The sequence below is a fragment of the Mustela erminea genome, chromosome 16 (assembly GCF_009829155.1).
Source record: "Mustela erminea isolate mMusErm1 chromosome 16, mMusErm1.Pri, whole genome shotgun sequence".
NCBI lineage: Eukaryota > Metazoa > Chordata > Mammalia > Carnivora > Mustelidae > Mustela > Mustela erminea.
In genome coordinates this window covers 49,993,188-50,019,640 of record NC_045629.1, presented here as the reverse complement: position 1 = coordinate 50,019,640, position 26,453 = coordinate 49,993,188, and the positions used below count along the sequence as shown (strand labels likewise).

The following is a 26,453-nucleotide window of genomic DNA, read 5'->3' as shown; positions in this document are numbered from 1 at the left end:
GCAAGGGCTCAGGCCTCCACTAGACTACCCTCATTTCAGACACTAGGCACAGACTCTAGGATTCCCAGGCCACCTGCACATTTGACTAACTGGGTAAAACTGTGGGGCTTCCCCTACCTCTCCAGTTTCAGTAATTTGCTAGAATGATGTAGGACTCAGGAAAATGCTATCATTGTGATCAGAGTTTTATTATAAAAGCTACAAATGAGAACGAGTCAAAGGAAAGAATACACAGGATAAGGTCTGGGTGGTTCCCCAAACAAGGTACATCACCCTCCGGGCACGATAATGCATACTACCAACCAGGAAATTCAATTGAGCTTCAGTGTGCCGAGTTTTTATTGGAGTTCCAATATATAGGCATGATTGATTAAGTTATTGGCTAGGTGATTGAACTCTACCTCCAACCTCCCTCCCCTCCGTGGATGTCAGACTGCTATCGGGAGCTGAGCCCGAGGACAAGGAAACCAGAGGCTCACATGGTTGGTTTTTCTAGTATAGCCATCCTCCATCCAGAAACTATCCTGGGGGCTACTGTTAGTCACCTTGTTAGCATAAAAACTCAGGTATGGTCCAAGGAACCGTCAAGAGCAACAAGGACATTTCTGTCACTTGGGAAATTCCAAGGGTTGAGAGGATCCCTTTTAGGAATTGGCCTTTGTCAATTCTTTATTATACAGTAGGAGTGTTAAAAAAAAAAAACCAAAACACTGTTTGTTCAAAAAAAAGGTGAGTCTATTAACACCCATAAAACGAGGCCTGGTAGGAATGGTGCCATGCCTAAGGTGCACAGAAAGGGTGGCATCTGCATGACCTAGGATGACTGAGGGTTTTGCCAGGCAGGAAGCAGAGAGGGGACAGGAAGGGGCGGGGTGAGGAGGGAGGATAGGAAGGCCCTGGGGGTGGGGGGCAAAGGCTCAGTGTGTGTGTTTCCAGGGCATGAGGGTTAGAGGCACCATCAGCAGCATCTCGAAATGTGTGTCTGCTCTGGGCAGGCCCATATTTTATGTCCTCTTAAAAATGGTATGTGGGTATTTTTTCAATATGTATTTAGTGAGGGAAGCCATAAGTCAGTTTCCTATTAATAACTCTTTACTCCTTCCTTAATGTTTTCATCCGCATGTCAGTGGATCCTTTTCCCCCTTCTCTGGCCTTCTCCAAAACAAAATTCCACCTCTACCATCTGTAGCAGTGTGTGAGCAACACAGGCTGGATGGAAAAGGCAGAACAGCCTGGAGTCTGGCGTTGGCCCTGACTCCATCCTTCACTAGCTCTTTGACCTTGCACAAGCCACGAAACCACTGGGGATAACAGCAGTGTCTCCCTCCTAGGCTTGTGTGAACTAAACAAGCTTGTATAGAAAAGTCACTTAGCACACTGCCTGCCACGTTACCTATACCAGGGATCCTTCTTAGCTACCGTTTCAAAAAGCACAAGGAGAAAAAGTCTGAATTATTTCATTTGAAAGGATCTGGTTGTTCTCCCAAGACTTGCTTCTCCACCATGCAGCTGCTGGGTTACCTTTCCCTTTTTCGCCCTTCCCTTCTCAGACTGTCCCTCCCTGGATCTCTCTGTCCTTTACCCCAACTAACAGACTCCCAGCCTCTGTCAAATCCTGTTTTGTTAAATGCCAGCAGCTTCAGACTGAGAATGCAGATTTTGCTTGCATTTGTTTGAGAGTAAGACCTTTCATTGTGTACCCTTTATGCACTGGACATCTGGCTAGCCTACTGTTAATGTGACTCTGAACATGAGGGAGAAGCAGAGAGTAGGATAAGGTAGGTAGCCCAGGGCCAGTGGAATCAGATTATGCCTTGAGTAGCCAGGGCTTAAATCCATTGGCAGTGAGGAGCCATTGAAGGTGTTTGAACAGAAGAGCAGGTACAAGGGAACCATTTAAGAAAAGTTCTCCAGGTATGATTATTTCAAGGTCCTCTGCATCCAAGCAGAAGTAAGCCAGTTGCAGTGCTGTAAGGCAGAGATGGCTATGCCCTCGGAAATTCACATCAACAACCTGTGTTAGTCTTCTTCTGGCTCAACAGAAACAGCATGCATTTATCGAATGCCTTTCATGAGCAAGAGTCTGGGCCCCACCGGGCTCCACAAAAGTGGTTTTTACTGAGGGACCTCCTGAGGTCTCTGATCCTTCATTTCAAAATGCAAGATTTCCTTGGCTTTTGAGAAGAGCAAGTGATAGCTGCACTGACCTCTTTGTTCTACAAATTAGTGCGAGGTAGATTTTTGCTGTATACTCAGTGTCTCCCCAGATTGCAGACAAGACAGACACTAAATTAAGCGCAGCTGAATTAAGGCAAGGTCCTAAGAGCCATCAACGGATCCTTTGTATATGTCATGAAAACTTCAGTGGTGCTGTGGCGACCTCATGCTTCCTATGATGTTCTTTAGGTTGGGAAAAGAGCCAGCAGTCAGATATTCCCAGTTTGAGGAGCCTGTCACCATCAGTAGTGGCTGTTCTTCATGTAGTGACAGATTAAGTGGGTGACAGAGGGATAACCACCGACCCATATCTACTTCACTGTGAAAGAGATGCTGTGGTTCTTCCAAATGCAAATGCAGATTGTCCTGACAGCTCCCTTCCACTTAAGCGCGGGATCTGTGTCCTTGGCCAGCTGCAGAGGGGCTCCTGGAAGAAATCCAGGCCCATTAGAGAGATCCGGGATGTGAAGCCACCCAAACGCCTCGAAACCTGTGGGGATGAAGGAGAGAAGGAAGACAGAAGGGAACTTGGGAAAGAGAAGGTGTGATTTCTCGAAAGAAAAGGATGGCTGTTGCCTCCTGCTGGTCGCCTCTGTTACACATGCGTGCTCAGCTGCCAGGCATCAAGTAAGTCCCCATGGAGACAGGTTCTCTCATCTTGACAAAGTGGACATCTCTTGGCTCTCATAGCACCCTGGGAAAAAAGTAGCCCCAGGAAACCTCTCAGGGTCACCCACGTGTACATCTTTCTCATCATCACGCCATGCATGTCAAATGCTTCCCCCTGTTCCCTGGGTTCCTTTTGCCTCTCTGCTGGGTATGGAGCTGATGAAGAGTCCCCAGCCAGAGCTGGGTAACAGGTGTGCTCTACAGCTCTGATGGGTGGGGCAAGTGGGCTCAGGGAGGGGACCCTTTTCTCTGGGAATGAGGTGTGTCTGGTAGGTGTTGCCTGTGTGACCCCGCCCCCCCTGCCTGCAGCCAGGGAAACCAGCAGGTAAAAAGGAAGTGTGGTTCTGCCTGCCTAGGAGGATGAAATCACAGGGAAAGGGAGATGCTGGCATTCGAGAGAGTTGCTTGAGCTGGGAGAAGAGAAGCAGTTTGTAAGCCGGTCTAGTGTGATGAGCGTGGAGCATAAGAGATGAGTACATGAACATGTGAGCTTTTTAGTAGTTTCATTTTACAGATCTGGAGGCCCGTGTAGCTTGCATTTGCATTCTTGCGTGGACAAAACCCGGGGGCCACAGCTGCCACAGGGGTGGGGGACCGTGAGGGGCAGCTGTCTGGGGCTTGCTCCTGCATCCACACAGCAGCCATTTCCTATTTACCTCCTGCCTGGCATCTTCGGGGATGCTAAGAAGCACCTGGATCTAACACTGCCCTCTGGAGAACTTGCTCCTTTCTGCTGTAATGACCGAAAAAAGAAAAAAAGAAGAAAAAAATTGTTGGTAGTTGAAATAGACCTAATGGTCTTTAAACAATACATAAACTCAATTTCTTTCTCTTCTCTCTTGTTTTGTCAAGCGTGGCTGTGATGCCTTGACTTTGGGAGAAGCAGGGACTCAGCTTGGAGGAGATAGACCTCTTGGGTCCTACAGCAGATGCCTGAGGGACAGTGTAAAGCTGAACAAACAGATCCCAGAAGTTCCCAGGCCTCACTATAACTAGAGAATTAGGACAAGTATCCATTGTGGAAACCTAACATTGGAAAAGACCAAGAGAATTGAAGTCAGGGGGTTAAGTGGCTTCAGTTTGTTTGTTTATTTGTTCAAGAAACATTTGCTGAGTACCAGGCACCAGGAGAAATGGTAAAATGTGATAGGAATAATGTGCTTGAGGAATCACTATTCCAGCATGTGCAGTCATGCCCAGTGGCAGACACAGGGGCCTTTTCAAACCTAGTGCTTCCAAATCAAGCTGGGAAACACCGTCAAAGCCCCAATGGAGGGAGGTAGGAGTAGGGTCTGCACTCAGTCTTGTGCCCTGAATCCAGCTGCCATACATCCACAGAGCATGGCCTCGCCTCTGCATCCTTGCATCTGGGCCCCCTCCCCACTCCTTATGTGCTTTGGCCTGAGGTTGCTGAGGATGCTCTGCTCCTGTTTGTCAACATCCTGCCTGGAAACCTCTTTGCTCAAGGCTTTGAGTTCATATGGTATATTTTCTATCTTCCAAATCACCATACGTTACAATTATACCAAATGTTTCGATTACAAAACATGGGGCTCCATTTTTTCATCCTTTATAGTATTTTCCTCATCGTTTCTTGGCCTCTCAATATATATATATTGCCATATATAAATATATTAATATATTTATCCATATGACCACCTGTGACCTCTTCCAAAGCCAAACACTACATCCTTTACTTTCGTTAGGGCAGCGTTCTGCTTGAACAGTCCTATTGCATCGCAGTCAACTATGCTGGGCTACAGAGAACCACAAAATATCAATGGCCTATCACAGCAACAAGCACCTGCTTTCAGATCACGTGACTATAGCTCAGCTCGGCTTGGTTAGGCGTAGATCCACACTGTGGGCTTAGATCAGGTCCGTTGTGTGTGTGTCTCATTCTTCTTGGACCAGCAGTTCCCGGGGGCAGAGGCTTCCCACAGCCATGTCAGAGGTGCAGCAGGGACATGGGCCAGCATACAATGTCTTTTAAGGCTTAGACTCAGAACCTGCTGCGTTGGCCAACACAACATCAGGGAGGCAGAGATGCATACTCTGTTTCTAGTGATTTTACCTACAAAATCACACACCAAAGGGAGCGATGAGGAATTGAGAAGCTAGGGAAATCTATAATATGCAGTTATCCTGCTGTACAGGGAGGTTATCTGGGGAATCCAATGGTCTCTGAAGGAGACTTTCAGTTAATCCTCTTTCTTTTAGCCCCAAGATCAACTCCTTCTTCCAGAAATACCTGGTCTTGCCAATTCCTGGGCCGTTTGGGGGGTTACGTAAATCTGGTTGCTTCTTGTCTTTCCCACTACCGCCTTAGGATTCATATTTTCAGGTTTGTTGAGTCAGTTACCACTCACCCATCTGCTTTCCAGCTTCCAAAATTTCATTGCTTTTGTTTCTTTTCATATTTTCTTTGTTCTTGTGAGTTTAGGCCTATAATAAAATCCTTTTACTGTCATTTTTGTGGGGTTTGGGGAGAGCGTAAGGCTAAATCCATGTTTTCAATCCATCATCATTCCCACCTGGCTCTTCCTTGACACCTTAATGATCAGTCTCCTTTCCCTCTTCAACTACTCTGGCTTTAATTACGTGCTGCTCAGAGCCCCTTGTTGCCCGGAGACGACCGAGTGGAGGAACTCTGAGGAAGTGCCTGACGGGGTGGTGACTCACCTCGCAGTCTGGCTGGTGGTTGGAACACGATGTGAGCTGCAGAATAACCCTTTCTGACTCAGTGTTGTGTCCATAAACACAGATGCATTTGAAGAAGCCATCTACCTCTTCAGAGTTCTGAATCTACATCGCTATTTTTTTAAAACTGAATCTAAGTCCTAGGACTCATTCAGTTGAACACAGACATGTGCACACGTGTGTAATAACAAGGTGGATTTTCTGATACTAAGTTGACATGCCAAAGAGTACAAAATGCAACACCTGCTCTGTTTTGATTGCCTTCATTCTTTTTTTCCTATCATTTCATTGAAATAATGGAGGTGAAGGAGGGATACTCTGTTAACTCATAGTTTGACCAGTTCTTTCATGCTTTCTAAATGTGGATTGACTATTTGATCTTACCCTCCAATGGGAAGACTGAGGACAAGAGTGCTGTAGTAGTAATAATATTTATGTACTAGATCATTTGACGTACAAGCTTTTCTACAGTGCTAGGTAGCAGAAGGAGTGGTTGCAGGTGAAAACCATCTGGAAACTGATTGGAAACATGGTGGAGTGCTATTGGGACAGGACCTCCAAACGTATATCCAAGCACAGGAGGAAGGGAGACTGGCTTGTAACAGTGAACCTCGAGCCAGAAAACCGGTGTTCAAACCCTGATTCTACTTCTTACATTCTGTATTCCCTTGGGTAATTTTTTGTTCATGAAAGACAGTGAAAGCTCTTTGTGAAATAAGAGTTCTGTTCCAGTACAAGTTTTATTTGAGGGAAGTTATGGACGTAAGTAGTTAATGCAAGATTGGTAGTAAGAAATCCGTTCTTTATATCTTCCATTGCTTGGAACACCTCACTGCTGGCGAGCTGAATGAACTCAGCAAATTATTCACAATCTGCAAGTTTTCACTATAAGGAATGTTAATGATACTTAACCCCTGATGGGCACTTGGTAAGAGCCATTCCCTCCTCTACGCACTTTCTAAATATTAAGTCATGTAATCCTCAGAACAGCTCTATGAAGTGGGCTCTATAGATGTTATTGCCACCATTCTAAAATGAGGGAAACTGAGGCCCAAAGAAGTTAAGTAAGTTGTTAAAGGTCGTGTCATTTATGAGTGGAGCCAGGACCTTCCGACAGGCAGCCTGGCTCAGAGGTCTGCCGGATAACTGCCCTACCAACTCAGGTGCAGGGTGGCCTCCATGTGTACCTCCCATTCTCTTTAGACAGGCCTTTCTGGGCTCTTCTTCCTTTGATAATCCACTAAATGGTCTTCAGTGTTCTTCTGCAGACTCTATTCTTATTTCACTACTTTCTTGTTAAACAATTGCAATTCAGGCTTTAATTACTATCTATTGTTATGATAATCTTAAGATAAAGGCCAACACCTTGAACAGGGCTTCCAAGTGGTCATTACAGCTTCAACCTATCTCCCATCTCTTTTTTTTACATCCCTTCCTACAGCCATAGGGACCTTCAGTAAATATCCCTATGCACCCCTGTCTTACCCAAGTACCTTTGCACATGAAGCTGTTTCTTTTGCCTGGAACAGTCCCAATCCTTCACCTACTACAGCTGTTCCGCTGTAAGTCCTTTAGGTACTTAACTTAAAATGACAACTTTCTTTGGAAAGCTTTCCTTGACTTTTCTAATCTTTATTAAGTGTCTCACAAGTATCCTGTGTAACACTTACTATAATTTTTTTGCAACTGCTTTCTAATTATCTGTCTTTCTGGCCACACTAGAAATCCCTTAAAGGCAAGGACATGTAGGTCGAGCTCATTACTGTATACCTTGAGACTAGCATAAGGTCTTGCACCTAATAGGAACTCAGTAATTATTAATTGAATATTACATGAATATTGTATAAAAACATTAAAGGTTTCAAATTGCCCATTCCCAAAATAAGACCCCCCAAAATTCGATGGTTTTTTTTTTGTACTAATGGATTATCACATAAGAAGGCAAACTGAAGACATATCTTTACTGCGGGTTATCCAAGACATTGGGGAACAAAAGAAAGTAAGAAGAGAACTTTCTTCCTTTTTCCCTCAGAAATTTTGATCCCTCCCCCGCAGGGTGCCAGGGTGGTTCAGTCAGTAAAGCTCCAACTCTTGGTTTTGGCTCAGATCATGATCTCAGGGTCCTGGGATTGAGCCCTACATCAGGCTTTCCACTCAGCAGGGAATCTGCTCGAGATTCTCTCTCTCTCCCTCCCTCCTTCTGCCCCCCACCTCATGATCTCTCTTTTTCAAATAAATAAATACATCTTTAAAAAGAGAAAGTTTGCCACCCCATTAACTCAGATCACTCATACCCCATAATGAGATCACTCATTCACTCAGATCATTCATACCCCAAGCAATGCGGCTTTGAGACAGTAGTGGAAAGGTAGATATGGTGACTGACATCCCTACTGGCCTCATTTCATACTTCTTCAAACACTGAAATTCTTGCCTCTCTAGAGGCACGTTCTCTGGAGACAGGAAATTTTGGAAGCAGGGACTGAGGGCGGTGTCTGCACTGACCTGGTCATCATGGTACTTGTCCTCCACATAACCTACTTATCAAAACTCAGCCTTATCTGTTCTCAGGAGCAAAAGGAAGTGTTGGAGGGGACATGGCTTTGCCCTATGAACCCAGGCATTTTTACCCAAAACATGCTTATGTCATTGTCTTCTTCATATTCATTTTTTATTAGTCTTTTCATCCGTAAGTTGAAGCAACTCCAGTCATTAAATAGAGTCAGTCTTCTAAACGAGACTGCCTATTATTCTCTTAGCTTCCAATGAGTCACTTGTCAAGGTTTGTAATTATAAGCTTGCTTACATGATTATTTGTTTACTCTCTGCTCCATGACTACTTCAAACCCTGCCTTCCCTACTTGCCCGACCACTGTAAGATCCGTAAGGGCAAAGACTGTGCCTTTTTTGTTTGCCACTTGGTCCCCAGAGCCTTGCATGATGCCTGGCATATAGTAGAAGCTCAATAAACGCTTATGTAAAAATATCACTGGTTAAACAACTGTCCTAATGAGGAAAGGCTTGTAGGTGATGCCCTACTGCCCTGTAGATTCCTGAGGCTCTCCAGAGTCTACACAGCTGACCTCAGGTGAAAGGGCTTATTTCACAGAGGAGCAGGGAAGAGTAAAGAGCCTCATAGCAGACTTTATTCCACTCATTCTTGTCTTACTGCTCTCTATTTTGTGTTCTTCCACAAATCAGCCCCCATGGAAGGAAAAGGCTCCCAGGCTGGGATTTGAAAGTAATTTAATGAAGGGGATTGTCCGTAAATGTGTGGGCAGGAGCAGAGGAGCCAAAGCAGGTGCTGAAACAGCCAGGGACTAACCGTGAGACTTACTCTTGAGCCTAAAGCTAAAAGCCAGAGCTGGCCAGCACTGCAGGTGTGGAAAGGGCCACTCACAGGGGCATACTTGTAGAAGGACAGTGTCACTGCCAGAAGCACGATGCAAGGCAGGGAGGGAAAAAGGAAGAAATGCCCCAAACTCTTTTTCCTCCCAACCTTTAATCTCTTGCTATCTCCAACTGGCACAGCTCAGCAGTAAGCCAGAGAGCAAGGCGTCTCAGGTGGTACACTCTGTAGAGATCAGCTTCCTGGGGCATAGAAGGGTGCTGGGTGGATCTGGATGGGAACAGGAGGAAAGCCAGCATGTGCCATTGTTGTCTGTAAGTGACTCTTTCTTTAAATAATGAGAGGCTGCTTGTGGCCAACTTCATTCTCCTCCCCACCACCCAGATCAATCACGGTGCCTGCTGTTGCCTGACATTAGTTTACTCCTCAGTCTTTCTGCTTTTTTTCCACTCTATGGTCTACTATTTTTTATATGTCTTGCCTAAACTTTTCCAGAAAAAATCTGATGGTGTCACTCTCTTGTAATGGACAGATTACTATGGCTTACGCACTTGTCTCTGGTTCAGTTAGCTAGCCAGTTCAAAAGCGGGCTGGCCTGTGAGTGAAAAATGTCTCAAAAAATGTTGTGGGTGGTAGACTTGTCAGAAGAAATGGTCTAACTGAAGCCAACTTGCATGTCCAATTTGTCACCCCCACTTCCACCCCAAGGTGACCATCCTCCCTAATGAAGCATAATAATATCAATGTCCAGTTGTTGAGAGAGACAGGCTAAATGCTCACCGTTAGAGTCCCCTAACACAGGTCAAGTTGCCTCTGTCAGTTGAACTCACCAGATGTGCCTAGCATTGCTGTTTCTTTTTCTGTGATGCGTCTTCAGCGTCTGCCTCTGACAGCTGTCATGTCCCAGATGTTATGTTCAGGGTCTGGTTCATGAGCTGATGTTGTTCTGCTTCTAATCAGAATACCCATATTCATTTGTATTCATAAAAAGTAAATGACTCTGTCAGTGAGGTTCCTGATAAAAGGAACAGGGCATGACGGTTTTTATTCATAATCAGCTCTGCGAAACCTCCTGCAAATAGGAAATGAGTGTTTTCTGGCATTTTGGATTATGTTGAAAGTTGAATTTACAAAAAATGACAGCAGCTGTTGGGAAAGTTTCAGGATGGCCACCTTGATTGGTGGCAGGGATGCTCTACTTGCGCGGTGCCCATTTCTCCTTGGTGTGGCTTCTCCTCTAAGTCACCCCCTTCAGGAACAGATTGGTGGAGGCAACCCCAGAGCAGTTACTGAGCCATTCCAGACCACTTCTCTATGTCAGAACTTGCTACAATGGATGACTCTCCGCACATACTTTTCCCTCCTGAGAACACGTATTCCTTTTTCTCTCAATCTTGTAAAATTCTCATCCTTCAGCATCAACTCAGATGACTCTTTCCAGGCTTGGGAGGGCAGTCTCTGCAGTCAGACCACTTACACTTTCTATCTAGTCCAGCCATCCATCAGTTGGACCTTAATTTCTTTATCTGTAACCATGGGAGAGTAATTGGGTGAGGCTGCGTGTATTAGTGGTTGAGCGTGTCGGCAGCAGAGCCAGACTGTCTGGTTTCAAATGGTGGCTTCACCACCTCCTATTTGTATGACCTTGAGAAAATTAATGAGCCCTTCAGTGCCTCAGTTTCTCCACCTGGAAAATGGAGGTCATAAGATCTGTACAGATCTGCTGTGAGGATTAAATGAGTTTATTGAAGAAGAAGCCTGTAGAATAGTGCCTCACACATGGTAATGTTTCATGAGTGCTCTGCTTTATTAGTTTCTATCTCACTGGATTGTAGGGATTAAGTTAGGTAAAACATATAAAGCACTGGAATCATGCCTGACCCAAAGTCAGTTCTCAGTAAATGTTGGTGGTAGTTGTTAACGTTGCAATTTTTCTTATTATTCTCCAACTTGCCAGCAAGAGGTTGTCTGTCTGTTGTGTTCCTACAGTATATAAATAATACCTTTAGGACTATTTTCTACACTGTCCTTGTTTGGATTTTGTCTTTCATGTTGGACTATGTGGTCCTTACAGGCAAGCATCAGTAAGAAATAAATGTTTGAAATTGCTTAATATGAAAAATGGCTATACCTTGGTAAGGTTTTTGTTGCTAGCTGGTCAGCATTGACACTGGTCGCTTGTCAGTGGAATTCTTGAATTAGCAAGAGGCCAACAGCAATTGGGTTTTTGGTTTTGGTGCATCTCCCTCTCCTCATTAGCTCATGTGGTTTAGCAAGTACACAGGCTGAACACAAATTCTGGTGCTAAGAGTGGGTCTTTTCCTATTCTTCAGGTAAGGGATATGCAGTGTTTGAAATGAATGGTGTTAAGTGAGAGCTGGGGCCTCTCCTTTTCACTCCCCTTATGTGAAACATTCGCTTCTTTTCAAATGTAGTTGTCATACCCTTGACACAAACTGGAATTCTACCACCACAAAGCTTGTTCTAGAAAGACAGCCATATCCCAAAGATGACTCATTCAGGTGATGGCTAACTACATTCCCTTCCCAGGCTAATGACTTGAGATGCTTGGGGATAAAAGAAAAAGAACATAAGTAACAATTTATCACTTCCTGTTTGGGGCCTTCCTGCGGTAAAAAGAAATATATCTTTGTCTGACTTGAAATGGTTTGACCTGTGCTTGTGATAAATTAATGACTATAAAAGAATTGACATCAAACGATGATTTGCTTGAGAAATTGCTGTACTTAGGCTGAAATGATGCTTTCAGTCAACACTCCGTGTCAAGCAATCATCCCTACTTGCTGGTAAACATCTTTGCAGGTGCACACACATGACAAGGGCACCACGAAATGCCCAGTGTGACCCCTTGTTTGTTGTATCAGTTGGAAGGATGCACAGATGCTATTTTTGCAGTCTGGTTCATAAGTTTATATTATACTTCAGAATAATCTTAAACATTAGTTCATATAGATAGTAAATGAATGAATGGTATATTTCTGATCAAAGAGAAGCATAGACTACTTTCAAGGCTTAAAATGTATTATAGCCAAACTATAGAAAGGAATTTATCCAGTAGAATTTCTCCCTTCTATGTGTTATTTCAGACCGGATCAAAATCTTAAATGTGTTGGCTTTGTTTGTTGGTAAAAAGTTGGTACTTCTCTTAAAAACACATTTGTAAGCAGCCTTAATTTTATCATAAAATATGTATAACTTTGGTGGTAGGTTCTATTCTGTAGCCTCTGGGGGCATCCAAATGTGTTCTCTATGGCGACTGTGGATTTAGCTGTTCTGTGTGATGTGCCTTTAACTTCCAGACAATTTGACCTTGTGTGTTTTCCATTCAGCAGCTGACCAATTAGCTTCTGTACAGTTTATCTGTATGTTGTGATGCTTTTTAATATCTTACATCCAGACCTTCAGCTTGTCTCATTCTGGGTTGGGATTGTCTGTTGGCCTAAGAGCTGTGGTCATTGTACTATATTTGTCCTGTGAGTTTCCCCAAACCAGCTGTGCATACAGCTGTTTGTCCAGGCTCTGGGGACCAGTAGACTCTGTTATACTAAAGGTTAAGCAGATGCCAGGGCTCTATCTAGATTCTACTATTTGGTGCTAATTTTTGGTATATTTGTGTATGGTTTATATTTTTAATTTCCTATATATTATGATATTTTGAAGCCTTCAAAACCTTTCTGGCTGGGGAGACACTGCCCCTCCCCAGGCTAACCAGTTCTTAGCCATAGCAAAGGACTCAGGGGCAACATGCCTTTGATAAGAAAAATAACCAATCTAGAGCCATGCCTCCTCCATCTAGCTCATTCACACCAAGCCAACATTTCCCCTGCTTACTCACACCAGGGCCCTTACTCACACCAGGAAATGAACGACCACCACCGTAGCCCCAAACCCATTGGAATTATTCAAACTAGCCAATCCTAAACTGTTTCCCCTGCCCTGCCTCGCGTTTCCCATGGAAGCCCCAGTAAAGACTGTGGCCTAGGCTTACCCCTCACTCTTGTTTTTTGCCTCCTGACTATTCTAAGGCTTCCCCCATGTGGCCTGTATGGTGTGGTGTACTTCCTGTCCTCAGGACCTGTGCGTATAATAAACTTTTGTCTTCCTGAACCTCTTCTGTGTCTCCCCTTATGACTGACCATCCCACAAAATCACACAAAACAATTTGCATTTTCATCAGTTGTGTCAACATTTGAGGGAGTCGTGTTGGAGTCAGTCAAAATAGACTATGCTTTTGCTTTTCCTTGTGTACTCCATGTGACTGATGGGGGATCACTGATTGTTACATATATCTTCACACAAGGGGGGTGTCACTAAATGTCCTTGTTTCATTTCAGTGCTTATCTTGTCTCAGTGTCAGGAGCTTCTCCTTCCTATCTAATCCAAGGCAACTGATTTCCCTTTGTCTCTGCCTTAATAAATCATTTTCTAGAATTATTTGAGATTCATTTCAACATGCCAGACTCCAGAACATTCATCCAGGTAGTCTTCCTCTCAAAATTACAAATGCAACAAAATCTGCTAGGCTCAAGATGTCGATACGTGTTCAAAGAGCACACCTTGAACCTTGAAAAGAATATAAGTGATAAAAGATGGCACTAACTGCATGCTGACTACCATTCTCCTAGAAGCTCCACTTCTGCAATGAATTGGCTTCCAGAGAATCAGGTCTTTTGTTTTTTAACCATATGATGAGGAAAGCACTCATGGGCTTTTGGTAAGACTGCCCTAGAATCACACTGGCCACTGTCACTTACTACCTGTCTGATCTTAAGGCCACCATTTCACATCTCTGATTCTCAGTTTCAGCTTCAGTAAAATGGGGATAATGGTAGCTACCTCATGGTGTTGTCATGAGGATCAAATGACATCATCAAATGGAAAGTATGTCCCAAATGGTAGCCATTCCACAATGTTGGTTTCTCTCTGCCCCATTTGTTAATGCAACGTGACTGTAATGCTATATAATGATAAGTACACTCAATTTAATTTTTAACAAACCACACATTAAATCAGAATTTGTAGCTGTTTAGACCAGGTTGAGCAGTTTATTTTTCTTACTGAGAAGAAGGGGTTTGCTCAGCAAATTTTTCTGTCAACTGGAATGGCGCTAAGGAGAAAAGTTAAGCTACTTACAGCTTTTAAAAATTCCTACTTGCAATAAAGAGAAAGAATTAATTAAAAACAACCATTATCTAAGTCACTGAAAGGGTTGGAGAGACAACCTATTTAGTAATGCTTGCCACTGATTTGTACACAATTAGTTTCTGTGCGACTTACAAAGGCGTGCCTCATTAAAACTAGTCTGTATTTCAGACATCTCATCAATTAAGATGTGTTTCCTTTTCAGTTAATCTGAATCCGTGAGTTTCTCTGACATTGCAAAAATGGAACGTCGAGTTCAGGTAAAGAGCTGTCCATCCCTCACCAAAACTGTGGGAAAGACCTTTATTCAATTATGGAAATTTACATTACATTTACATTACACTACACTTAGGCTAATTATTGCTACACTCCTATTTCTTAGCCCTTCATTAATTCATAGAACATTTATTGACAGCCAGTCAATGAGCTAGCACTCAGTTACAGAAGAATTTTTCTTCTGGCATCAGGGAAAGAGATAAAACTTGCCTTCTTTAACAGTGAAAATGTGCTTTCTCCCTCTATCTGCAAATCTTGATCAGATCCAAATACTGATAGATACCAGGCTTAACAAGATGTTTAATAAATCATCTCATGCACACTTTACTCCATCCTTTGAATGAATAAGGGCATGTCAAGAGTCAATCATTTGACATCCAGAAGTGAATACAGGGATGACCCAGACATTAGGTGAGGCCAGAGAGACATGGGTGATCAACTGACCTCACCTTCAGGCTTAAGGGTACACTATATAGGTTGTTATCATTATTAAGATATTTTTAGGATGAATTATATATTGCATGTTTCTATTGCTACTTGTGTATTTTTACCATTATTTCTCTGCTTGTTCAGGGTTATTAAGAAGTGATTAGAAATGACAGCACTGAGTTGGATCATGCTGTTTGCCTGCCACCCTGATGTTATAATTTTGATCTTTTCTTAACAATATTCTCTAAATATGTATAACTTGAAAGCTCCCAAAACCTTTTGTCAAGGTCATCAGTGACCTCTTGATGATCACTTCTCAGTACTCATACTGTGGACTTTGCAACAGCTTTGACACCACTAAGCATTCCTTTTTTCTTGTTCTTTATTTTTCTCTATCTTTTGAATTATTTGAATTCTGTTGCAATCTTTAAACTCTTTAGTTTTATACTAGATCCCTCAAAATCTTATCCAGCCACTTGGTTTCATGAAAGAACATTTTAATGTAATTCTTGAGCAAAATCTTTTATTTTTGTGTTTATTGCTATTAAGTAAATGTAATCCTTTCCTACTATGTCAGTGCTCAGTGAATGTTTGCCAAATTTGGAATGACCATGGAAACTGGGTTTTTAAATAGTCCTTTATCTCCTACTTTATCATTATAGCATAGTTGTCTGAAATTCTTCATCTATTTCTATTTTTTTAACCTTGTAATTTTTATAAAATTTTGTGTAATTATTATTGATTTAGCTTCTTTGATGTGGAATCCATTCCTTTGGCCTAAGCGTCTTTAACTCTTTCCCCAGCCCCCTATTTCTCTCATTCATCTGCTTCCAGATCTGTTTTATTCTTCTTGGGATCTTCAATTTGAGACTTCTTTTACAAGTTTTTTTTTTTTTTTTTAAATATATAGTCTCTTTACTTCTAAAATGTTTTTCTTTTTTCTTCTTTCTAGCCAGCTCGCCCCTCTGTTCTTGTACTTGCATGCACTTTAGCTTTGTCTTAAGTTTGAGGAGAAAGATCCAAGTTGATTCTTATCTTCTTGTGTATTTAAATCTTATCTCTTCACTTCAGTGGCAGCTTGTAAAGCCTATTTTTGTCTCCAAAGTTTAAAGACCTGACAAGGAGGCATGGTTCTCATTCTCTTGTCAACCAAGTGTTGTCTCAACATGGAGCTTTCATTTCTTTCCTGTGCCCTTTGCAATCCAGTTTTACTCTCCTTGTCTAATGCCTTCTCTGAGAAAACTCACTTCTTGTTTTCTCTTGACCCTTTTAGTACTCATCTCCCTAAACTCCCTCCTTCCCAAAGCTCTCTACCCTCTTGGGGTCCATGACACCATTTTTCTCTTGATTTCCCTCCGGATCCTCTTGGTCTTTTTTGGGCTTATTTGTGGGCTTCTTTTCAACACTTATTCCTCTCCAGGGTTCTGGCCTTGCTTCTCTGTTCTTGTTACTATGCATAATCTTCCTGGGGAAACTCATCCACTCATATTGATTTAACTACTACCCCCCAACCAGGACTTTGTGCTATTTCCTCTACCATGAATGCTCCCCTGCTTTCTCTCTCTCCTACTCATCCTACAAATGACTTATTACTTCCTCCAGGAAAGTTTTCCTCAGTCTATCCTTTGGATTAACTGTCCCCTGCACTGTGCCCCCAGAGTACACTTGTTGACACCATTATCATACCATGTATTACATTATGATGAAATTATCTGTAATCTCCTTACGGTCAGGAACTATGACCATTTTTGTTTTTTGTTTGTTTGTTTGTTTTGTATTTTTTAAGATTTTATTTATTTATTTGATAGAGAATGAGAGAGAGAATGATAGGGGAGAAGGTCAGAAGGAGAAGCAGACTCCTCATGGAGCTGGGACCCTGATGCGGGACTCGATCCCGAGATTCCAGGATCATGACCTGAGCCAAAGGCAGTTGCTTAACCAACTGAGCCACCCAGGTGCCCCTATGACCATTTTTGTATCCCTCTACCCAGTACAGGACTCAAAAGCTTTCTTTGAGTCTTGCTTCTCTCTGATTGAGATATAATCCTCTTCATGACCTATCTGAGATAAATTTTTAAATTTTTTAAATTTTTAAATTTTAAAAAATTATATTCTAGATCACATTTTCTCTTAACCTTCTATGGTATCTCTGGAAAGCCTATTATTTGGAAAGTTAATTCCTTTGTTCCACTTCCTAGTTCAGTCAAGGTCACTCTCATGTATTTACATGGTCGAGCTGTGGTTTGATTTTAACCATCACCTATATGCTAATGACTCTTAACTCCTTTTCAGTAGTCCTTACTACTGTCCTAAATTGTTTCTGCACATCCTACCCCTTGCATGCAAGCATTTCCTATCCTCATGGTACAGTTTCTGGTCCTTGAGTGCCCCAACACCCAGGGCAAGTTGTTCAGGGTTGATGAGGAAAGAACTACTTCTAAATCCCTCAGTTGGGTGTAGTGTGTAGGTTGGGAGGGAAGCAAAGGTGGGTGCTGGTGAGGTCAGTATAGAAAAGAAGTGTCAGGGTAAGAAGGTGGTTGCATCAGTTTCATGTGGCTGCTTTAACAAAATGCTACAAGCTTAGACTAAAACAACACGAAGTTCTTCTCTTACAGTTTTGGAAGTTAGAAGTCTGAAATTAGTTTCAGTGGACTAAAGTCAATGGCTGGTTTCTTCTGGAGGCTCTGAGGGGAGAATCTATTTCCTTTCCATTTTCAGCTTCTAGACATTTCCAGCATTCCTTGGCTTCTGGCTGCATCATTCCAATCTCTGCTTCCACTGCCTTCTGCCTTAACTCTGACACTCCTCCCTCTATTCTTTCTTTTTTTTAAAGATTTTATTTCTTTATTTGAGAGAGAGACCATGAGAGAAAGCAGGCAGACTCTCCGTGGAGCTGGGGGCCTAATACGGGACTCAGTCCCGGGACTCCAGGATTATGACCTAGCCAAAGGCAATTGTTTAACCAACTGAGCCACCCAGGCACCCAGCCTGCCTCCTTTCTATAAGGATCCTTGTGACTATATTGGGCCCATCTGGATAATCCAGGATAATCTCCCCATCTAAAGGTCCTTATTTTAATCATATTGGCATTGTCACATTTGCCATATTAGGTAGATTACATGTTCTGGAGATTAGGGCATGGATGTATTTGAAGGGCCATTATTCACCTTACCACAAGTGGTCCTGAGTCAGGGTAGAGACTGAGAGGGCTGTGAGTGAGACAGATATGGGGTCACACCCCATTAGTACAGCTGTCATGTCCCCAAACCTCTGTTCCTCACAGTAAAATATGAACAACAGTTTCTCCTTTTTGAGATTGTTATATGAAGTAAAAGAGGTAATGTATGCAAAATGCTTTGCAAGATGACTGGGACATGCCTATACCCATAAATGAAGGTAGTTGTGCTAATAGGAAAATGGAAGAGACAGGAAGAGAGGGGGAGAAAGAAAGAAAGAAAGAAGAGTAAAGAAAAGAAAGAAAAAAAGAAAATGGAAGGAAGGAAGGAAAAAAGAAAGGAGGAAAAAGGGAAGGAAGGGAGGAAAGGAGGAAGGGGGTAAAGAGGAAAGGGAGAGAGTTAGGGAGAAAAGAAAGGTTATTGATTGTCACCCAAGGCATCTGCTATAAGAAAAGTCAAGCATGTGCATATTTCTTGCTGAATAATGTCTGTGACTATTTCATAGCTCAGGACATAAAGTCATGCACACATTTTACTAGAGTCCTGACTCCAGATTTCTTTTGCTTTCCACTGCAATTCCTTGGATTTTCTCTGGTAGAGTGTCTGACTTCAGATACGCACTCACCACTTTGGGGTTGCTTTAGGGCTGCCAACATGACCTGGTCAACCTTGAGACGACAGGCCTGACCTTCATCCATTGGAGGAGTTTTGGTTCTGCGTCCAGACCAAAGATAAAGGAACTGTTGTAGGTCATCAACCAGGTTCTTGTGAGTGCAAATCCCCACCAGGCAGCAATTTTCACCTTGGGATGGATTTGCTCCTTCACTGGTCCTTGGAATACAGACCATCAGTACTTAATCTGCCATAGGCCAGCTGACCTTGCGGTTCACAAAGAAATTTGATGGAACAGTCAGGCTGGCCTCAGGCTTAGCAGTGCCAGAAACGGTGGCGTTGGGGCACAGTCTTCTCCTCCTCATTATGTGACACTGATAAGGAGTTTCTAGTTCATAAGACAACATCACTGGTGAAATCCCCCCAAAAGGAGTTGTGCAAGCCTTGCAAGAGAAAGAAATAGAGGCTGCTGGAGCAGCAATGCCACCACTTCCCTGGAGTTGAAGAAGTCAAAGTGATGGCCAAGGCAGTTGATACCCTGGCCACAGAGGGCCTTGTTCCCTCCTACCCCCACACACTGGTACCAGTGAGGATGGTTTGGATGCCGCTCTTTTGATCTCTATGCCGGGGATATAGGGTAGAGCCAAGACTTCATTAAGCTCCAGTGGGATGAGTGATGCAAATGCCCCCTGCAGTGCAGTTTCCACTGTGTTCCATGAGGGAGGCAGCACATTTTCATGACTCTGGATCTGAAGACCTGACCTCTCCTGACTTACTAAACCAAAAGCATGGACCCTTTTCTGCTTCCTATTTGAAGTGATATGGGAGGAAGAGGATCCTCCGATCGTGGGGGTACAGCAGACTTGGCCAGATGCACCGTGAGCTCAGAAGCTCAGAATCCTACCATTTGGCCCATGGGGCCAAACGTTCTTGTAAGATTTTTAAAGAGAAGGAGCTTTAGACTATAATGGGTGAAGAGCTCTGTCTCTCCACTGTGACTGCATTTCCCCTCATGTATGAAAACAGTGGCGTAGCCAGGGGGCATCTTTGGGATCAGTCTAAGAGGAAGCTGAATTGGGGATACATTTTGTCAAGTTTAATTAGAGGTATTTATATGATTATAGTCCCTTCCATGTATACATGTATCTGGTGGTTAATTAATACAAATATGCAATTATGCTAAGCTATCTTTCAGACTTTGGAGCCACCTGTTCCAGGCACCTGTTTTAGCAGTTCTCACTAGGAAACTCTCCTTAATTCTTTTCATGAATTAGGAAAAAAGAGTCATACCACAATTCGGAATGTCAGAGTCCTGAATTACAAGCATGGAAGTCAGTGCCACTTACCCTTAACTCTACCCTCTCCCTAAGGATACCCATCTCTACCTACCCCCTAACCTGAACTCCCCTAACCCGACCATGACACCAGTGGCATTTCTAGTTACTTATTGCACACTCGAAATTGTGTTTCCCAGGAGGACAGTGGGGAACTGTTAAGACTGTGGTCTGTAGAGTCAAATGCTGGCTCAGCCACTTGGTATAGAGTGGGAGCTTGGCTCGGTTTTCAAATGGGAAGAGGTACTCATGGAGATGGTTGTAGAGGTTGAATTGGCTACAAAAAAAAGAGCTGTACCTGCCCATGGTGAGCGCTCAATAAAAATTATTCACTCTGAGTCTTTCCAAACCACATTCATCTTTTAATCAGCTGTGGTCACAGAGCGCTTTGAATGTAATCATCAGAAATAAACTGAGACTACCAGAGCCAGAGGGGGGAAAAAAAAGTTAATTGGAAGGATATTAATAGCTTAAGGAGCTGAGGGAAGAGCTGACCAAACAGGTTTTGGGGACGACAGGAACCAGGGCAATTGGGGTCTCAGAAGCCGGAACACGGAAGCCATCCTTCTGAGATGCTTCTGGCATGGCTGCCTTTGTTCCTTGTTCTTGTGCAGGCTTCAGGGTCTGAGAGGGAGAACCAGCTGGCCTAGCTTGGTTTGCTTCCTCCCCCTTGGTCAGAAGAGTAGATGTTTGGGAGCAGCTGCCCTGTTAAAGCCACAGGGAGCTGGGAGACTGTTCCAGGAGGTCAGGACACTGGGCAGACAAAATTGCCCATGCTCCGTGGACCTATTGCTGGGGGTCCCTGAGGACCTGCCCAGCAAACTTCTCTCGACCGACTTTCAACTTCTTCTTTGCCAAAATGTAATCCCCTTTTGTAATCACCCAATATCACTGCCTCCCGACTTTCCAGATAATCGTACCTTCTTTTGAATGACTTCTATAATGATTATTTACTTATATATTTTAAGTCTTGTTCTGGGGGCTGGTTGACCTCAGTCAACCAAAGAAATCTCTTGCCTTCAAGGAAGGAGGCAGAAAACCAAAATAACAAATAAACGTATGACATGAAGTGATGACTGTACTCATGAGGAGGCAGTAATGAGAAAAACCACCAGAAAGGGAAGGAGCAAGGTGTGTGTGCAGGTGTCGTTCAGACCAGCAATTCAAATTTATGTGAGTCTGTCATTCAACTGTTCACATTTTGATTATTTTATTTGTTTTCTTGTCTGTCCTGCATGACTAGCTGGGTTCTCCCCTGTAGGAGTGAGTATCTTAAAGGTGAAGTCGTAGCATTCATTTCTAGCCCTTAGCCCCTGCCTCATGGTGGATACTCTCTAAATGTTTGTTGAAAGAATGGATAAACCCATAGTATGGCTATCAGATGATTGTATTTTTCTGCTTGTGACCCAGCCTACAATTCTCCCACATGCAACATTGCAGATGGTAATTCCATCTGGGCTCTGCCCTTGTAGGTTCTCTATAAATGTTGCTGACTGACCAGTTGGCTAGAAAAAAACATTTGTATAACCTCCATTTATCCTGTCTCTCGTCCCTGGAATGAATTTGGCTTCTTTTTGTTATTGTTTTGTTTTCATTTTTTTAAATCATAACATGCTTTCTGAATTTAAGACCAGCTTTAAGAAAGAAATGGGAATACTATCCATTCCTCCCAACTTGAGTCACAGAGTCATGGCATCAGAATGAATCATGGCCTCTGAAAGCAGCTCCGGACAGCACCTTGCATAAGTGAAGTTGTGCCATGAGGAACAAGGGCACAAACAATGATCCTTTCATGGAAACTAGAATCCTATTAAGCCTATTCCCTCCATGCTTGATTTCCATATTTACTGAAGTGGAGAGAACTAGATTAATCCTCATTTAAGCACTCGGTCTAAAAGTAGAAAACAAGAGAATAGAATGTTTTTAAATATTTTTATTAAGCATTTTGTAAAACAGAGCAATATCGATTGCCTGTTGTTTTGAGGTGGCCTCCAGCCTTGCAGAATTCATGGCTTTTCACTCTATATCATGAATGAACTGCCGTGGAAACGACTCTCTGGTCGCGATGGTAGCTGTGTTTTATAAATGATCAACTGTGCTGTGAATATATTTAGCATGTGCTAAATGCCCCTGAGAGGATGAGTATCATCTGTTTCTAATTTAATTGTGTTTTGGAGCATGGCATATTTTTTTTCTAGATGAATAAATATTAAGCCTTTTCCCCTTCCTGAGGAAAATGAGGGTTGGATTCTGATATTCAAATTATTAGACTTATTAAATCATATTAAAATGAAAATGTAAAGAGCTATTTGATTCTATTTACAAGTGCATGTCACAATATACTGTTCAGTGAAAATGCTATGTTTTGGCATCTGAAAAACTAGATACCGACACTGAGACCAGAAACCATTTTATTCATCATTAACTTGAGTGGATGTTAGGGCTGACGGATAAGATAGTTAGAAATACTGGTGTTGGTAACTGAACAGTATCCTCATACAACACTTAAAACATTTCAAAGCAGTTTTTATCTGAATGTTCTCTGACATGCATATCATAAGCCTTGAAATTTGTATATGTAACCCAAAATACATAAAGTAACTATTTCATGCACTGACACAATTAAAAGAAGATTCACTTCAAGCTTCTGAAAAACCAAATTTGGCTACATCTGTATTTATTTGCTCATCAACCATAAACTTCCTGATGGAGCTCTTCTAGGAAAAGTAAGGGCCAACTTGAAATGGATGTCAGAAAGGGATTTTAGAGTTAATACATGTGCTTTTCTGTATAAAGAGGCCTAGTAATAGTAAGCGACTGCTATGATGGCCCAGCCGGGACGAGAGCCCGGAATTCCTGTCCTTTGCACGTTATCTCCTTGTTTTCCTGAAGCGATCATTTAAATTAGCAAGATACGTATGTAATCTTCAAAATTTCCCTTATGCATATCTCAACGAAAGCTGCTATTATATAAAAATAGATTCTATATCCTGTTCATTATTTACAGCTGCATTCCTGTCTACCTTCACACCCGACCTCCAGCATTGTTTTAGCAATCTCTGAGAAAAAATAGGTAAGACAGACTGTGATTCAATGTACTCCTATGCGCGGATCAATGAAAGTTGTCTGGGGGCCTAGAGAGCAAGCAGAGCTTTTGATACCTTTCATGTGATGTTCTTTTCTCTTGGTCTCAGCCCAACTGACTGAGATGGTTCCAACAAGCTTGGTCTTTAATGGCCTGTCCACTCTGATACTAAAGACAGCTGTTGGCGTCCTATGCCAGGTCAGCTCAAGTAACTGCTCATTTATCTACCTTGCCGTTGTAACCAAGTGTCCTTTGTTGTTGTTGTTTCAGTAAAATCGGAAAGTCTGAAATGGAGTCAACTATATTTCAAAATGTAAAACACTGTGAATTCATGTTGACTAGATTCCACATCCTAACAATGAAAACCTATAAAATACCCCTTTTCAAGCTGTAATCTGTTTGTATGTCAACAAAGTAACTATGAGATAAAGGAAAATATATAGAAGCCATTTCACAGATTTTTTTTTTTTCCCAGTTAAAAAAAACATGCTCGGAGGGGTGCCTGGGTGGCTCAGTGGGTTAAGTCTCTGCCTTTGGCTCGGGTCATGATCTCAAGGTCCTGGGATTGAGCCCCGCATCAGGTTCTCTGCTCAGTGGGGAGCCTGCTTCCGCATCCCCCTCACCCCGCCTGCCTCTCTGCCTACTTGTGATCTCTGTCTGTCAAATAAATAAATAAAATCTTAAAAAAAAAATCATGCTTGGAAAGGTTACATGTTATTAAACCAAAGTCTCTTCTAAATATCTGTATTATTAAAGTGTGTAGGTTATTATAAGTAAGAAAAACATTAAGAACCTATCTTAGATCAGAATTCTTATATTGCTGGCACTAAGAATAACATTATAACTATTATTTGTGGAACATCCAGAGGTTTAATAACCTGCCTGAGGTCCTTACACTGAAATATTTTGCCTCTAGTCTATGTTTGAAGGGACAAATCTATTAACTCTGGTAAAACTCCTAGTTCTGGTTTAAGTATATTCAATACTTTGTTAAATGCTTGCAGGAATATGAGTCCTTGGTATATTAACAGATGCATTTTGCAATGATTGGTATATCATCAAATACACTGAAATCGATAGAATATTTTTTTTTCTAACATGTCAGTTGGAACACCTTTTCCTTGAATTATTACAATATTTTAAATTAAAAAAGGATGCTATTTAGAAATCCAAACAATTGCCCAATTCCTGATAAAAGTCATACTTTGATATTTAAGAATTAATTGATGTGAGTTTCCCAAGAGGGCTTTGATCCTGTTGATAGTTTTGAAACTATATCTGATGGACTAATTAGACTGTCTACACTGGTACCCCCAGAGATACCCAAATGCACTTTTTTTAATCAGAGAGAGGTTGTAAATGCCAGAAACAAAATCTGAGAGACCACCCCTCTCCTATGGCCATTGGCAAAGGGATTCAATGCATCACACCCCCTCCTTGAAGTCTTCCCGATCAAACCCACTCAGCCAAACTCAGTTGGCTTCTCACAGACTAAACCCTTTGATTATTCCTTTTCCCTGACCTATGAATCTAATCACTACATTATTCCCATTTATTGACCTATTATATTGTGATTTCTTATTGTAGCATTAAGGCACTGGGTTTGCTAATTCTTTTTGGAATACCCTAACCCTTGGTACATCTCGAAGGTGGCTCTTTTGATCCTTGCTCTTGACCTGAAAAACGAAGGTCCATATTCTTGACTATCCCTTCCCTTGAATCCATGTCCTCTTCCAAGGAATTTATAAATATCAGCAAGAGGTCAGTGCAAGATTCCCCACTGTGTCAGCCTCCACCTTCTTTTTCTAGGTGAGTCCTTTCTGCCAAACCCAGCTCCATCTCTCCTGTCCTCCCATTCCCAAAATGTGTTATTGGCAACTAAAGCCAGGTCACGAGATGCTTCACAGAGCTCTGCCACTAAATGTACAGGGAAAAATAATATTGTAATCCTTGCAGATACTTCAATTCAGCATGGTTATTTTGCCTGTTTCCTTTCAGATTATCTCGGCTTGGTCTCTGGGAACCACCCATTAGTGACCGTCATAAAGTAAGTATACGTTTAAAATTTTCTTTCAGTCAGCTGTAAATGGAAATCTCAGTTTTGTTCAATGATTTTCACAAAAGACCGTTTCAAATATTTTATCAGTGAACGGTGGCATCATGACTGGGTGTTTCATATATAGGAAAAGATAATAAACCTTTTCTTTAACATTTGCGGAAAAGATACCGGAAAGGTATGAAATAAAGCAGGCACTGCCTCTCACCCTGGGATATTACCTGTAGCTGAAGAAAGTGTATTTGCAGCCCCTGAGTGGAGTGGTTTCATTTCATCATCTTCATCCTTCGCAGCTGCCAGAGTCCTCTCAGGGGAGGAGACATTACAACAGCCTCTTCCTTCATTTTAAATTGGGCTATAGCCCAAGAAAGTATCTCAAATGGCATTAAGCCAATTAACATCTAGCCCAGAATTTAACACCTAATGGGCATATAATATGTATTGGTTGGAAATGAATGTAGGTAGACTCATTAATCCATTAATCTGCCTCTCCGTGAGGTCCTTGCCACTGTGAGGCAATGTGGTGTGCTGGTTATTCCCCCAAATCTGGAACAAGGTGCTTGGGTTCATTTCCTGGTTCTGCCACTTACTAGCTGTATGACTTTGGCCTCATGTTTAAACCTCTCAGTATCCCAGTTTTTTCATTTATAAAATGGGGCTACTAATACTACCTATCTTGATCAGAGGTTTTTACAAGGATTAAATGTGTTAATATTAGCAAAAGGTTTCAAATAATGCCTGACACATAGTAATCTTTGTAAAAATGTTGAATAAATTAAAATACATGATGCATATAGGAACATTCCAAGGTCCCATGTCTAGAGACTGAAAAATTGGTTTGGCCTGGAAGCAATGACACCTCAGTAGCAATAAACACACCTACTGCCCAAATCTTGCTTTTAATACTATTTTCCAGTAAAAGGAACCCAAGCTCCTTGAAGAAATAGCTGATTTAGGACTAAGGCAAGAAATACACAGAATGAGCCTGGAGAATCTTGTAGTACCAGAAAGTAAGGTAATGCTAAAAGAAAAATGAAAAACAAGACAAAGCAAAAAACACCTCACAACAGTGTGACACAAAGTATGTCACAAGGACATAGGAGTTAACAAAAGTACTCCCAACCACCAAAGCCACACACTTGGAGCAACAAAATAAAGTAGTGGCATAACCCAAAGCATAAAATCAATATATATTCAGATATTAATAATTAGATCAATATATGAAGAGAATAGGGGCACCTGGGTGACTCAGTCGGTTAAGCGGCTGCTTTTGGCTCAGGTCATAATCCCAGCATCCTGGGATCAAGTCCCACATCAGGCTCCTTGCTCCGCGGAAAGCCCTGCTTCTCCCTCTGCCTCTGTCTGCCATTCTGCCTGCCTGTACTCT

The 26,453-nt window shown here is 42.2% G+C and overlaps 1 protein-coding gene across 3 annotated transcripts in view; it reads left to right on the top strand.

Moving 5' to 3' along the window:
- NCALD (neurocalcin delta) overlaps nucleotides 1–26,453 on the top strand; it is a 382,803-nt gene that overhangs the window by 182,305 nt on the left and 174,045 nt on the right. For all 3 annotated transcript variants that reach the window (XM_032316832.1, XM_032316829.1, XM_032316830.1), the window contains one exon: nucleotides 25,009–25,057. The gene's annotated coding sequence lies outside the window, so the exon portion shown is untranslated. The remainder of the gene's footprint in view (nucleotides 1–25,008; nucleotides 25,058–26,453) is intronic.